Raw genomic sequence first — 12,826 nt, 5'->3', positions numbered from 1 at the left:
TCCACTCCACACACACACACACACACACACACACACACACACGTCATCCATCAGGCAGAGTTCTCTAGTTAGGGCTGTGGCCAAGATGCACAACTGAAACTTGAACAACTCCCCCTAGAACTGGTTCTTAATCTTTCAAAAAAATATATGAAAGTCTGGATCTCTTTGAGATATAATTTAAGCCAGAGACACCTGTCTCTGGAAAAATACACATACACGCAACATTATTTATAAGCATTTTAGGTGCTTCGCAGATGCCTTTCCCAAAGTCTCTTGGTGAATCCCCTGCGGACCTCTGGACTCCCTGTTAGAAGCTCCACCCTAAAGCAATTTATCTAGCTGCTGTCACTTTCAGACCCTTCAAAGCAAAACAGAATCATCCCAGAAGAGCACAGCAGAAGGAAGCCAGGCTTCCTTCTCACCCTGTGGCTTCTACTGACCCTGGACTGATAATTCCTTATTTCCGTTTTCAGTAACGCAGAGGATATCTCCTTCCCTTTTCAAAGAATCCCTTCCCCCCGCACCCTCCCCCAACTAAACAGACACACAGTATAAAATCCAAACAACCCAGCCAAACACTAAAACACCACTGTGGGCCTCAGGGCTGCAGCTATAGCAGGACCCGGCTGATCTTGACATTATCCTGGTGACGCAGGCCCCTCGCAAATAAGAAACATCCCAAGTTCGTGTCTGCTGACCGAAGGCAGGGCACGTGGTTTTCTTCAATTGCCAGGCACAGCAGCCAGGAGCAGGGATACACTGGGTGGGCTTGGCACGAGAGCCAAGTAAGTATGTGTTGACTGAGGGCTGGCTCTGCTTTCCAGAGCAGGGTCCCGGGTGTTGATGAGTGACAGGCGCTGTTGACACTGCGTACTTCTTTATAGATTTACATTTAAAGATATAAATTTAGAGAGATGTTATGACTTGTAGGGCAAAATAATCCACACGTTACCCAAAAATGTGAGCAACTCCGCACCTTTGAGTAGTGACAATTCACCCACCTTCACACTCCTGGTATATTTCCTTCCTTTAAATTTATTTCTCTAGTATTTATATATATATTTGAATTATAAAAGGTATATGCTCTCACTAAGGAAAACCTAGCAAATACAGAAAGGCAAACCACTGCTATACTTTTGAAATAATCTGATTTCTAAAAATCCCTTTAGTAGGCACCTTTTCAGCTGCCCAGGGACACTTCTACTGTTTAAGGGTAAGGTGTTCCTTTTCGGGGGGGTGGGGAGAGGCTGTCACCACAAATGAGACAGGAACCTCTGACCTTATGACTCCCTGGGCTCTCCCCTTATGGTTAAGAATCATTTATTCTATTGTTTCTTTCCAGGCCGATGGAAATTTCCCACAGTGTATGCCTATTCTCTTTACTCCTTCGAACTGAAAGACGAGAAAGAAAATCACTGGAAGCTCTTTCCTATCAATGTGTCTGCTTGGGTATTTCCCGTGTTTTCGTTCAGTCCTCACACCCCCCACCTCCATCTGGAGAAGGCTCCTCAAAAGTTCTAGCAAGGATTGAGAAACCAACCACAACGTCACATATACATTTGGCCCCGCCACCACTAACACTAGTGTTTCTTTTGGTAGATGGCTCCCTGACAGTAACTCTTGCAAAACACAAAAGCCACAACTTCCAAGTACATAAACCATAAATGCACACACAGCAGACATCCCAATTAGAAAACTGAGACATAAAACATCAGAATTTGAGACTCCAAATCTCTGGATTCTTCTTCAGCTTTGAGAGAGACTTAAAAAAAAAAGATTAAGAATCATTTGCTGAGTGAAACCAAGTATCTCAGATACATTTTTCCAACCAAGTATAAAATTTGAACTTAAAGCAGTGGGGGAGTGCCTCCGCTGGTGTAGCTCAGTTCGTTGGAGCGTCACCCCATAAACAGAAAGGTCTTGGGTTCGATTCCCAGTCAGGGCACATACCTAGGTTGCAGCTTTGGTTCCTGGACAGGGCACAAATGAGAGGCAATAATCGATGTTTCTCTCCCTCCCTTCCCCTCCCTCTAAAACCAATAGACATGTCCTCAAGTGAGGACAAAAAATAAAAATAAACAAAGAAAGCAGTGGGGAAGGATTAGTTAGTTATTAGAAAAGAGCGAGACCTTCTTACCTGGCTCATTGTGCCATATGTAATACTGGAACAAGGTCCTTGCCAGGAATACCCATGTTTTCTGCACTTCCGTTTTCAGGTCTCTGAGTGCTGTGCCTCTGTGGCTCATGTACCGACTGCCACATGCACAGGCCGGATTTGACCTCTGATGTCATATTTCAATTACAGAGAAAGCATAAGTGGCCGGCATATATGTGTGGAACTTATTACAGTACCTCCTTGACTTCCGCCTTTTATTTTTAATAAAAGGAAGGAACACAGTAGCAGTATGGGCTGCATTAAAATATGGTTTCCAGTTCAGGGAAAACTCAAAGGGCCTTAAAATGGGTGAACTCTCACGGCTCCTTGCTTCTCACGTGTGGGCGTGACACGTGAGAGTTTTAAAGTGATAAATGGGGAGGCACTTCCCATCATTAACACACTGCAGTCACTGAGCCCTCAAACCTCTGAACCGGGCATTTCGACTACCCGTTCCCATCTCGGGGTAAGGAAACTGAGTCTCAGAGAGGAACAGCTAGGAAGAGGTCACAGGGTATCTGATCTGCGCCTCTGGACTGCAGCCTAAACATCAAAGAGCTCAAAGGATAAACTACCCAAAGAGCAGCACAGACACACCCACACTTCCTTGAACACTGGCGAAGGGAGAAAGGAACAAACCAGAGCTGGCTTGACGTTTCCACTGGGGCAGGGATGGCCCCAGGCTCAGCCCCAGGGCCCCCCCCTTGTCAGGCCACTTTCATTCCTTCCCGGCGCAGATCACCCGGCTGTGATGTGCAGACAGGATCACCACACGGGTGTTTCTACCCCTTCGTCTCACGTGTTTCGGAGGATACCCACTGAACACTTTTACTTCAACGTCTAACAGGCCTCTCACACTTAACCCCTCAAACTGGAACGGGTACTCTCCCTTCCCTCAAAACGATCCCCCACTCAAGCCTTCGCCACCCAAGCCAGTGGCAGCTCTACCTTCCTAGTGGCCCTGGTCAAACACACCAGGTCATCCTGGACTTCCCTCTCCCTCTCACACTGTTCTCTCATGTCCATTTCCCAAAAAGGCAGTTTACCAACATGTTTCTCACATGATTCTTTAAATGGCAAATTCCCTGACATAGTGTAACAACTCTGTATGGTGCCGGGTGGGGGGTCACTTTGTCACTCGCATACCTGAAACGAATAAAATACTGAATGTCAGCTGTAATGGGAAAGTTAAAATAAATAAAATGGCCCTAATTCCCTTAGTAGACTTAGCAAGATTCCACCTGCACGTAAGGCACCCCGAGCACCTCTGCTGAAGTAATTAGGTGAGCCTCATTTCTCATGACACTGTCTACTTCCTTGCGATGATCGCCTACCTACTTATTTTTACATGCTGTTCGTTAAACACTGTGTAACATTTCTATTTCCCGACATTGATCTCATAGCGCTTTACAACGCATTTAACTAAACACATCATGCAATCCTCATAAGATCTTTATGAAGCAGGTACTATTATTATTCCATTTACTTAGCTAAAGAAAACTGAGGTAGGGAGTTTAAACACTGCCCAAGGCCACACAACTCAAACCCAGACATTCTGGCTCCCGAGTCTGTGCCCTAAGATAACCACTTTGGTGTGCTCCATCCACAAGACATACATTCCCCAGTAAGTGAATAAATGAACCTACAGTCTTATCTGGCTTTCTTTGTGTTGACTGATATTTTTTTTTATCCTCACCCAAGGACATTTTTTTCATTGGTTTTAGAGACAGAGAGATAGAGATGTGAGACAATCATAGATATGAGAGATCCCCCTCATATGCGTCCTGACTGGGGATCAAACCTGCAACCCAGGGGTGTGCCCTGACCAGGGATTGAACCCAAGACCTTTCAGTCTACAAGACAGCACTCCAACCCACTGAGATACCTAGCCAGGGCTTATCTAGCTTTCTTATGGCCAGGACCCACTTCTGCCAAGTGCCCAGCCAGGACTGGATACACATTCCCTGTCCTTGTCACAGGAAAAGTGTCAACCAGAAGACAAAAGATCAAACCCCCTGGCCCCATGAGCACTGTGCTGTGACCAGCCGAGTCAGTCAGCTGGGTCTAATAGTGACAGCAAATGACTCTGACTCCTTGGAACTGCCTCCCCAAGGCCCGCGAGGGGGTCAGGAACTGAACACCAACCGAGAACAGAGCACGTGAGCTCCAGGGCCCTGGAGTGCGACAGCTGGCGAAGCTGGAGGGGCTGCCGCCGAGGACACTGCGCCCGAGGACACTGCCCCCACGTGCCAATTAGGCTGATGGTGAGTGACAGATGTGTTGAGTTTTACTCAAACAGAACCCCACTCCCAACTCACCACGTTTTCAGATAACAGCTCATAACAAAAACATTAAGGAGGAAGAGACCAAGCACAGAAGAGAAGGCGGGGCGCTTCAGCAGGCCCACTGATGGTGTGAACTGGCAGCAAAAACAAGGGCAGTGTTCCCTGGGCCGGCATCTCCGCGGGTGTGGCCCGAGTGGACCGGCAGAGCCTCCTCACTCTGCAGCGCGCTGTTCCTGCTGCTTCCAGCTGCAGGAGTCACGAGGGGTGCAGGTGCCAGACCTAAGAGCTCAGAAGAGGGGTTCAAAGCCCAGGTCTACTGCAGCCTGTGACGCATTACTGAAGCCCAGCCTTGGTTTGCCTCCTCTGCAACATGAAGTGCTACTCTCCCCGACCCCACAGAGTTGAGGCGGAAATTAAGTCAGATAATGTAGTACATAAATGGCTATCGGAGAACCTGGGACATAGTAAAACTCAGTGAATGATAGTTATTAATAGTGACTGTGATAATTTCAATAACAAAAATGTTTCACCCTCTTCAACTGTTCAGAGTTTAAAGTCAAGGGAAATGAAGGGACAAGGAATGATGTGGAAAAAATGAATACTTTATGTTTGGCAAGGGCAGGAAAACACACAAGTAAAACTGTATTTTTAACAGCTGAGGGGTGTCCCAATGGACAACAGTTAAACAATGTAAAATCGAATAAGCTCACCATCTCTGGATTGCCCCAGCCTCAGCCACTTAACCATGACGTAATTTTTCCCTTTTACAAGCTTAAGTCAGGAAAGACAGACACATACATTCAGCTTCTAAAGCAAACTGAGAAATAAAATCTGTGTTCATTTAAAACATCTCACTTTTTTAAAAGTAATTAGCTAACTTCAAAAGGAAGGCAGCTGGTGGAGTGATTCTCTCCAGCCGGTAGGGTCTACCTAGGGTCTCACTTCCAAGTTCAGGCAGAGTGAAAGCCGTGGATGGCCCTTCTGCACTGGTGAGCGTCTGGCATGGAAGGTGCCGACAAAGCCGTTTCGTTCACATGGTGTGGCTTGCACAGACCCACAGCACCAAATGGCACCTTCTTTCAAGGGAAGCCAGGGTTAAGCCTGCAAGGGAAAGGTGTAATTATCTCACCCGTGACTTAAAAGTAACGAGGACTTTATGGAGTTAGACCTGAGGGACTCTGGGGTTATAATGTAGACAGAGAAAATCCTACCTAGAGTTCAGGGGCCCCAGGTTCTCGGGGCCACCCTCCCTCCCTACAGAAGTAACTCCCTGTGAAGTAACTCAAGCTAGCCACCACCAAGTGTCAGGAGAGGTGGGCCCAGTGAACACAGAGGAGCCAGGGGACTCCTGCGTGACTTTAAACAAGACACTTGACCTTCCCAAGTCACTTTGCAAGCAGAAAGAGACCCGCTGCCTGCCAGTTTGACCGAGTTTCTGACGGGATTAGATGTCTTGTACAGGGGTTTGACATCCTTAGCTCCAAAGTGCATCCTATTAATAAAACGAACATGTGAAGAAGGTCAAACTAGAGTCCAGGGTTACTCATCTGCTAATGAATTGCCCAAAGGCTTCCTATGTCAGGAGGTGATGTAAGCCGGCAGAATACTCTAATTAGGTGCTCAGGTGGCAGTCAAGAGAAGAAGACTTAAAGAAGCTCAGACTTCCCGTCTCCTCTCCTCTTCCAGATGCCCAGTCGTAGACCAGGATGAAGCCTGTGCTGATCATCAGAGCCACAGTAAACTTTAGGTCCAGTCCCTGAGACCCTCGGCTACACCTCAGTCTCACTCTATCCTCCGACCCAGTGTGACTGCACCTCTATGAATCTCCTCTGCCCAGCCCAGCCTAAGAGTCCCTGCCCCTGAAGTCACAGCACAGTGACGTGAAGCCCTTTGATGATTTGCCTACTGTTGGCCCCACTCTTATTTAGCTGTTAGTAATTTTGCATAAATATGATGGCATTTCTCTCTCAGATCAGAGATTGTATCAGAAGACTAAGCATTAGACTTCTCTATTTCCCCACAGCACCGCCTCAGAGCCTTGCACCCAGCAGACACTAAATGCCATTTGCATGAGGCCACGTCCAGAGATTTTACTGGGCCATCAACTGTCTGCAAAGTAGCTTCCCACCCATTGTGACTACATATCATAAAGAACAGCGACCATCTCTTGACTGTTAATGAGGGCCCCTGGCGGACAAGTCCAGGTTAATACGGAGCCAACTGGGGGTCACAGAGGTACATACAATGAGTAAAATTCAAGGGACTCAGAATTTTCCATCCTGCCCTTCTGCCATCTCTCTATCCAATTCTAGCCAACTGTTTCTAAGTCAATGCATTCCAGAAAGACAGCAATAATAGCACTAGAGACCTTCCTCCTAAAAGTGCCAGAGATGGGGGAATAGATATAGATATATATATATATATGTATACAGATATATATATGTATATATATGATAGCACTTATTCAATATAAACATGTAGACAGGATACTATTTATCTGGTGACTCGATGTGTATATTTCTTACATATCATATTGCTGGACAAATGCTGTCCAACAGGGATTTGTAACCCTTTCTAATGACTGTATTCAGCATTGTAAATCCCTTGTGGCTAGTGTCCGAGTCCTTTCCCTCACTGGCTCTCTCTCCTGCCTAGAGTTTTATCTGCTGCCTCTTTTGAAACTTTACGCCAAGTTTCCTGGAGACCCAGGATTAGGGGAACCGTGTAGCTGACTGCAGACCTGACCAAGGGAAGGTACAAGGCCAAGCCTGCCGGGGGAAGGGAAACATGCAAAATGACCCTCAGAGGGAAACATACAGATCGAATCAAGAGAACTGGCCTCAGGCCCTCTGCACAGGTATCTTGCCCACCCCTGGAGGTACGCAGAATCCTACGGAATTTTCCAGTCTCAAAGAGCACACCTTTAAGGTGTTATTTTTCGGTCAACTCTCAATCAGGAAAAAGGTCTTTTCAAATCTCACTCATTTCATTTCATAGCTTGGGCCCACCAAGACATGTCTTATGCTATACAAATTTAACATGTATAGAATTTTTAGTATTTTCTATCCACACCCCAATATACCAATTTGCACTCACCTCACCTTGAAACAAATAATGTAACCTGCTAGCCAACCCTCAAAATAACACTGACCCTCAAAGTATTTCATGCAGTCACATGGTGTCTGCTGGCCAGGCAGATCACCGATTACCTGGGCCCTCGTAAAGTTCAAACTTCTGCCACACCCAGGACTGAGAAGAATACAGTAAAAAGGAAACAGACCCTCTGTTTTGTTTCTTGTGTCCCACTGTACACACCAACAACATAGTTTCTCCTTAACGTTCATTCTTGGAATGCTCTCCCGTCACAGAAGTGGTGAGTCACAGTTGAGAGAACCGTTGGCACGTGTCCCCCCCCAACTGGTACAGCCAAACCGAAGAAGACCCTGGTTTCCCATGAAGCTCTTTATGCTGGGGGTGTTGATCTCAATTTGCATGGTCATGTGGTGCAGATGTTTATTCATGAAGGTGACCCCAAGGGAAGTGAGAAATTTCTTGGTCTGACTTTCTTAAAATTCAGCCAAAGGTCCACCCAGTGGGCTAAACCAGCTCCAGAAATTAAAACGAGGATGACAAGAAGTGCGAGGGTCAGGACTAGAAGACCGTGACAGGCTTGAGTGTATTCCAGGCAAAAGGGTGTGTGTGCAGTGACAGAAAGGGGAATCAGGCCAGCATGACGAGGGAGGGGATGAAAGCAGCACTTGTCCTCTTCTTGTGTTCAAAGTCTATGAATTCGAACTTTTTTCATTTCCTCCCTATGAGAATTGCACTCGAAATGTAATATACTCCTAGAGACTGTCACTCTTACCCCACTGCTCACAGCTGGAGTTGACCTTCAGCAAAGGTGCCACACAGAATGCTGGGCTCTTCCAGACTTTCCCTCCTTCCCTAGGCCCTTCTACTCAGGTCTTTCTCTCCGCCATGTCTTAATTTATCCTGTTAGTTCTGTGGTCTTCAAAGTGTGGCCTCTGGACCAGCAGCATGGGCATCACCTGAGCACGTCTCAGAAATGCTAGTCCCCAGGCCTACAACAGACCCACTGATTCAGGAACTGTGGGGGTGAGGCCCAAGGACCTGTGCTTTTCCTCAGGGGATCCTCCAGGTGGTTCTGATGCTTGCTGAAGCTTGAGAACTGCTGCTGTAGATAATAGTATAAAAGAATGACTCTATGATGAGAGGGCATGTGCATTTTAGGAGAAGACTTGTAAACAAGACAAGCCACTCAAGTGCCAACTGAGTCATTTTCGAGCAGTGAGATCTCAGGTCATGTGACAGTGAGAGAGACTGGAGGCCGCTGTATTAGTTCAGGCCGTCACCATCTTTTGCCTTTAGTCCCACCCATCTCAATCTCCACACACTGCCACCAGAAATACTCTGCCTTAAACTATGATGTTGAGACGCAATTTAAACCCCTTCAGTGGCTGCTCCCTGACCCTAAGATACCATCCCAATCCCATAGTAAATGACCCAGGTCTTTCATCATCTGCTTCCAGGCCATTTCCCTGGCTTTGTTTTCCTCCTGCACTTTCCCTCCGACTTGGCCTCTTGTCTGCAGAAGGTTTACACTTCCCCACACCACCGACCTCGGCTTTGGCCATGTGACTCACTTTGGCCAAGAGCAAGAAAGCTCAAGCGCTGTCTGCTCCTTCTGAGCAGATGTTAAGTGCTGTATTTGTTCTGTCGTGTTTTCTTTTTTCCCTTTCCCATAAGGGAGGTGTCATCCCAGAAAGAAGCTGTTTTTTTAAGCCTCAGTGGGTCCCAGAATGAAAACAGATCCAAAGCAGAACCACAGCCGATCTACACCCAACAGGCAGCATGAGTGAGAAATAAACTTGGGCTGTCGTCAGCCACTGAGATTTGGGGGTTGTTGTTCAGCCTCAACTGACGAGTGGAGCACTTTTGATCTCCCGTATCTTCTCTGCTTGGAATGTCTTCTCTCCTCAACTCTACCCTCCCTTCCAATCCCACCTCCCCCTGTTTGCACAAGAGACTGGCTCATCATTCTACACTCAGTGCAGGGGTTATCCCCTCAATCAAGTCCTTTTTTATTTCCCAGGTCTAAATGATCGCTCCTGCCTGTAGGACCTCCTCTGGATGCTACAGACCCGTAATGTCTCCAGAACTACACGTGGGGCATTCCATTAATTAAAACAATTCCTCTTCAGCCCTGCTGGGTTGCTCAGTGGATTGAGCACTGGTCTCTGAACTGGAAGGCTACTGGTTTCATTCCCAGTCAAGGTACATGCCTGGGCCAGGTCCCCAGTTGGTAGTGTGAGAGAGGCAACCAATCACTGTTTCTCCTCCTCTCTTTCTACATCCTTTCCCCCCTCTCTAAAAATAAATAAAAACAAATAACAAGTTTGTTTCTTAAAAAAACAAACTCCTCTTTAAAAAAAAGAGTCTTCATTTTACAGAATGGGAGACTTTGACTCAGCAAAGCAAACTTGTCCATGTTTCCCAGCCATTAGCCACAAAGACAGAGTTCTCACCAGGTGCGGATGTGGCTCAGAAATAAGCAAGCATTTCCCTGTCCCCCACTCCCCCCTCCCTCCTTCCCTCCTCCAGCAGCAAGCTTTCAGATCCTCCTACTCCAGTAGAGGAGTAAAAGTCTTCCTAACAACTGAAAGGGCTGCTGAATTAATTTGACACTTGAAAGATCTGCATCTGAAAGTGGGCTTCCTAGCCCCTGAGAAGATAATGCTTTCTCTAAGTGGATGTATTTATTCTTAAGGCCCCTGGGAAAGGCCCTGGAGACCCTTGAGAACTAGGGCAGTTTGTGTCTTTCCTCAGGTCCCACGCAATGGGCGAACTGTGGTGAGATAAGACAAGGAGACTCCCATTTCCAGTGCCCAAGGAACCTTCGGGAAGGAAGGTCTTTTGGATTTGTCAAAGGGTAGGCAGTTAAGCAGCAGAGGGTTCAGAGTTCCAAAAGAACCCACTACGTATTGATATTTCAGGTATTAAAAAGGAAAATGGCCCTGGCTGGTGTGGCTCAGTGGACTGAGCACCAGCCTATGAACCTAGAGATCACCAGTTTGAAGCCCAGTCAGGGCATGTGCCTGGGTTGCAGGCCAGGTCCCCCGCTGGGGAAGCTGGGGATGCGTGAGAGGCAGCCAACTGATGTTTCTCTCCCTCTCTTTCCCCCTCTCTAAAAATAAATAAATAAAATCTTTTAAAAAATGAATGGTGCCCAATGTTTTGCTCTTCAGGTTAACCAAGAAAAGGAAAATGACACAGTGGCAAAGGACTGAACTGGACCGCCCAGGTCATTCCTGTAAAAAACCACCTAAAGTGGAAACTGCAATTTAGATTTCCAGAAGCTGCTGGCATTTTGTTATGTGGCTGGGTTTTGTTCTCTCTCTCTCCTTTATTTGTTTGTTTAAGGGATGAGTAGAAAGTATAAGAACCTTCCAATTTCCCCCCAAATCAGCCATACTCGTACAAGACGAGCAGTCAACAAAGTACTATGATATTCTCTTCACACAACATCCATACCACTTTTTCCAAGGGTTACAAAGGTTTTCTAAGACCCTAGTTGTAATCCATTTCTCTCTCACCATTCCAATAGAGCAAGTTTTTACCCCCTCAAGGGATACATTACCTTGGAATGATACCATCAGTAACATTAATAGCATGTTTTCCCTCCAAGTGCAGAAAGCTATTCAGAGCTCCAAATGGTCGCTGGGCCAGTTTGGACAACTTCGATTGACTCTTTAAAAGACCATGCACTCAGTATAGTAAATAATAAGAGCCAGCAATAATTGAGTACTTAGCGTGGTGCCCGGTGTTTCTCAGGCCTTGCCTCATTTAATCCTCAAGACAACGCTTTGGGGAGAGTGCAACCATTATTGCCGCCTTACAGATCAGGACAGCGAGGCTCAGAGAGCCTGCGGGACTTGCCCTAGGAGAAGAGAGAGGAAGAGGCCCGCAGCTGCCCAATACCACAGTTAATGATTCACTCAAGCCCTCAGGCAGCTCCTTTTAGTAAAGGCTGACACACACACACTGTACACACTCACTCACTCACTCACTCACAAACATATTCTCATCTTCAACTCTTCATCCCAGCCAGAGGCGGGTGTCCGGCAAATTGCTTGGCAACGCGCGCAAGAAACTCCATCCAAACCCGGGGTCCGCCGGGTCCAGGACGCCTCTGGGCGCTGTCCAGCGGGCAGCGCGCCTGAGAGTCCTGGCTGGGGTCCTGCCTCCAAACACCCCAAAGGTGGGGAGGAAAGCCAAGGCAAGGATTTCAGGCTTTGGGGTGGGGGTGGAGGCACCGTCCCCAGGGTCACTTGTTGTCATCGCCCGACTTGGGACAACAAAAAACGTCCCAGGGATCCAGATCTTGGAGAAGACACGCGTTGGTAAATAGTGTCTGCATATGAGTGCAGGGGTCACAGGGGTCTTCCTCTTATACCTCCGCCTACCTTAGACCGATTCACCTCCCCTCCTCCCACTTCTGGACGCCCGCGGCGTGTGGAAACGTCGCGCCTCCCTGGGACTCTGGCCGAAGCAGGCGCGGGGCACGAGGGGCTTGTGCAGCAGCCTCGGCGCTAGGACCTCGCGGCCGGCCCGCCCCCTGCCCGCTCCACCTGCGGGGCCCCTCACTCCCCCCGCACGCTCGCCCTTCCTCTGCGGGGGCGCGGTTACCGGTGACGCTGCCCTCAGGATCCCGGGTTTCTGCCCGAAGGTCGGCTCAGCGGAGCTCGCTGGGCTGATCGTGGATCCCCTCCGGGACGTGCTGCTTTTCGCCGCGCTCGCTCTGGATCACAGCGCCGCGGCTGGCTCGCGACTCGGGACGCCGCTCCCACCGCTCCTGATTGGCTGCAGTGCGCTCCACAGCCGCGCCCTGATTGGGCAGCTTTGCGGGGGGGGGCGCTCCAAGCGCCTACGGGACCGACTCCCAGTGCCCTGGCGCCACCGTCCAGATAGGCGGGAGGAGTGGAAAGCGTACCTGCGAGTAACAGGGCGGTGGTGGGGAGTGGGGCTCGCCTCGGAGTCTCTCCGGTAACCATAGCCAGTGGTAGAGAGTCGTTATCACTGCTTCTCTGGCCTCACTCTCACTCCTGGGGGGGGGGGGGGGGGCGCGTTGACTACCTGTTCATTTTGATACTTTTGAGTATAAAAGGGGCATAGGACGCAGGGCAGTATCTTGTAAACAATGGGTTCCAAATCGGATACGTGGACTCAAGTGAAGCTGGATGATGATGATAGCAATAATAATAACTCTAATGTTTCCATGGCGTATGTTATTTGCTGGGCACTTTTCTACGTGCTTCACAAATATTAATTCACAAATACAGGAAACGGCCATAAGGATGTCAGTATG

At 48.2% G+C, this 12,826-nt stretch overlaps 1 protein-coding gene across 2 annotated transcripts in view; it reads right to left on the bottom strand.

Moving 5' to 3' along the window:
• The window catches only part of STON2 (stonin 2), a 126,323-nt gene extending 114,062 nt beyond the window's left edge, over positions 1 to 12,261 (bottom strand). Inside the window, exon 1 of one of the 2 annotated variants that reach the window (XM_037031182.1) lies at positions 12,148 to 12,261. The gene's annotated coding sequence lies outside the window, so the exon portion shown is untranslated. The remainder of the gene's footprint in view (positions 1 to 12,147) is intronic. The other variant, XM_037031183.1, reaches the window with a different exon arrangement.
• Between the last annotated feature and the right edge of the window lie 565 nt (positions 12,262 to 12,826).

The sequence above is a fragment of the Sturnira hondurensis genome, unplaced genomic scaffold (assembly GCF_014824575.4).
Source record: "Sturnira hondurensis isolate 20B ecotype Veracruz unplaced genomic scaffold, ASM1482457v3 Scaffold0021143, whole genome shotgun sequence".
NCBI lineage: Eukaryota > Metazoa > Chordata > Mammalia > Chiroptera > Phyllostomidae > Sturnira > Sturnira hondurensis.
This window is presented reverse-complemented; position numbering and strand designations above follow the sequence as displayed.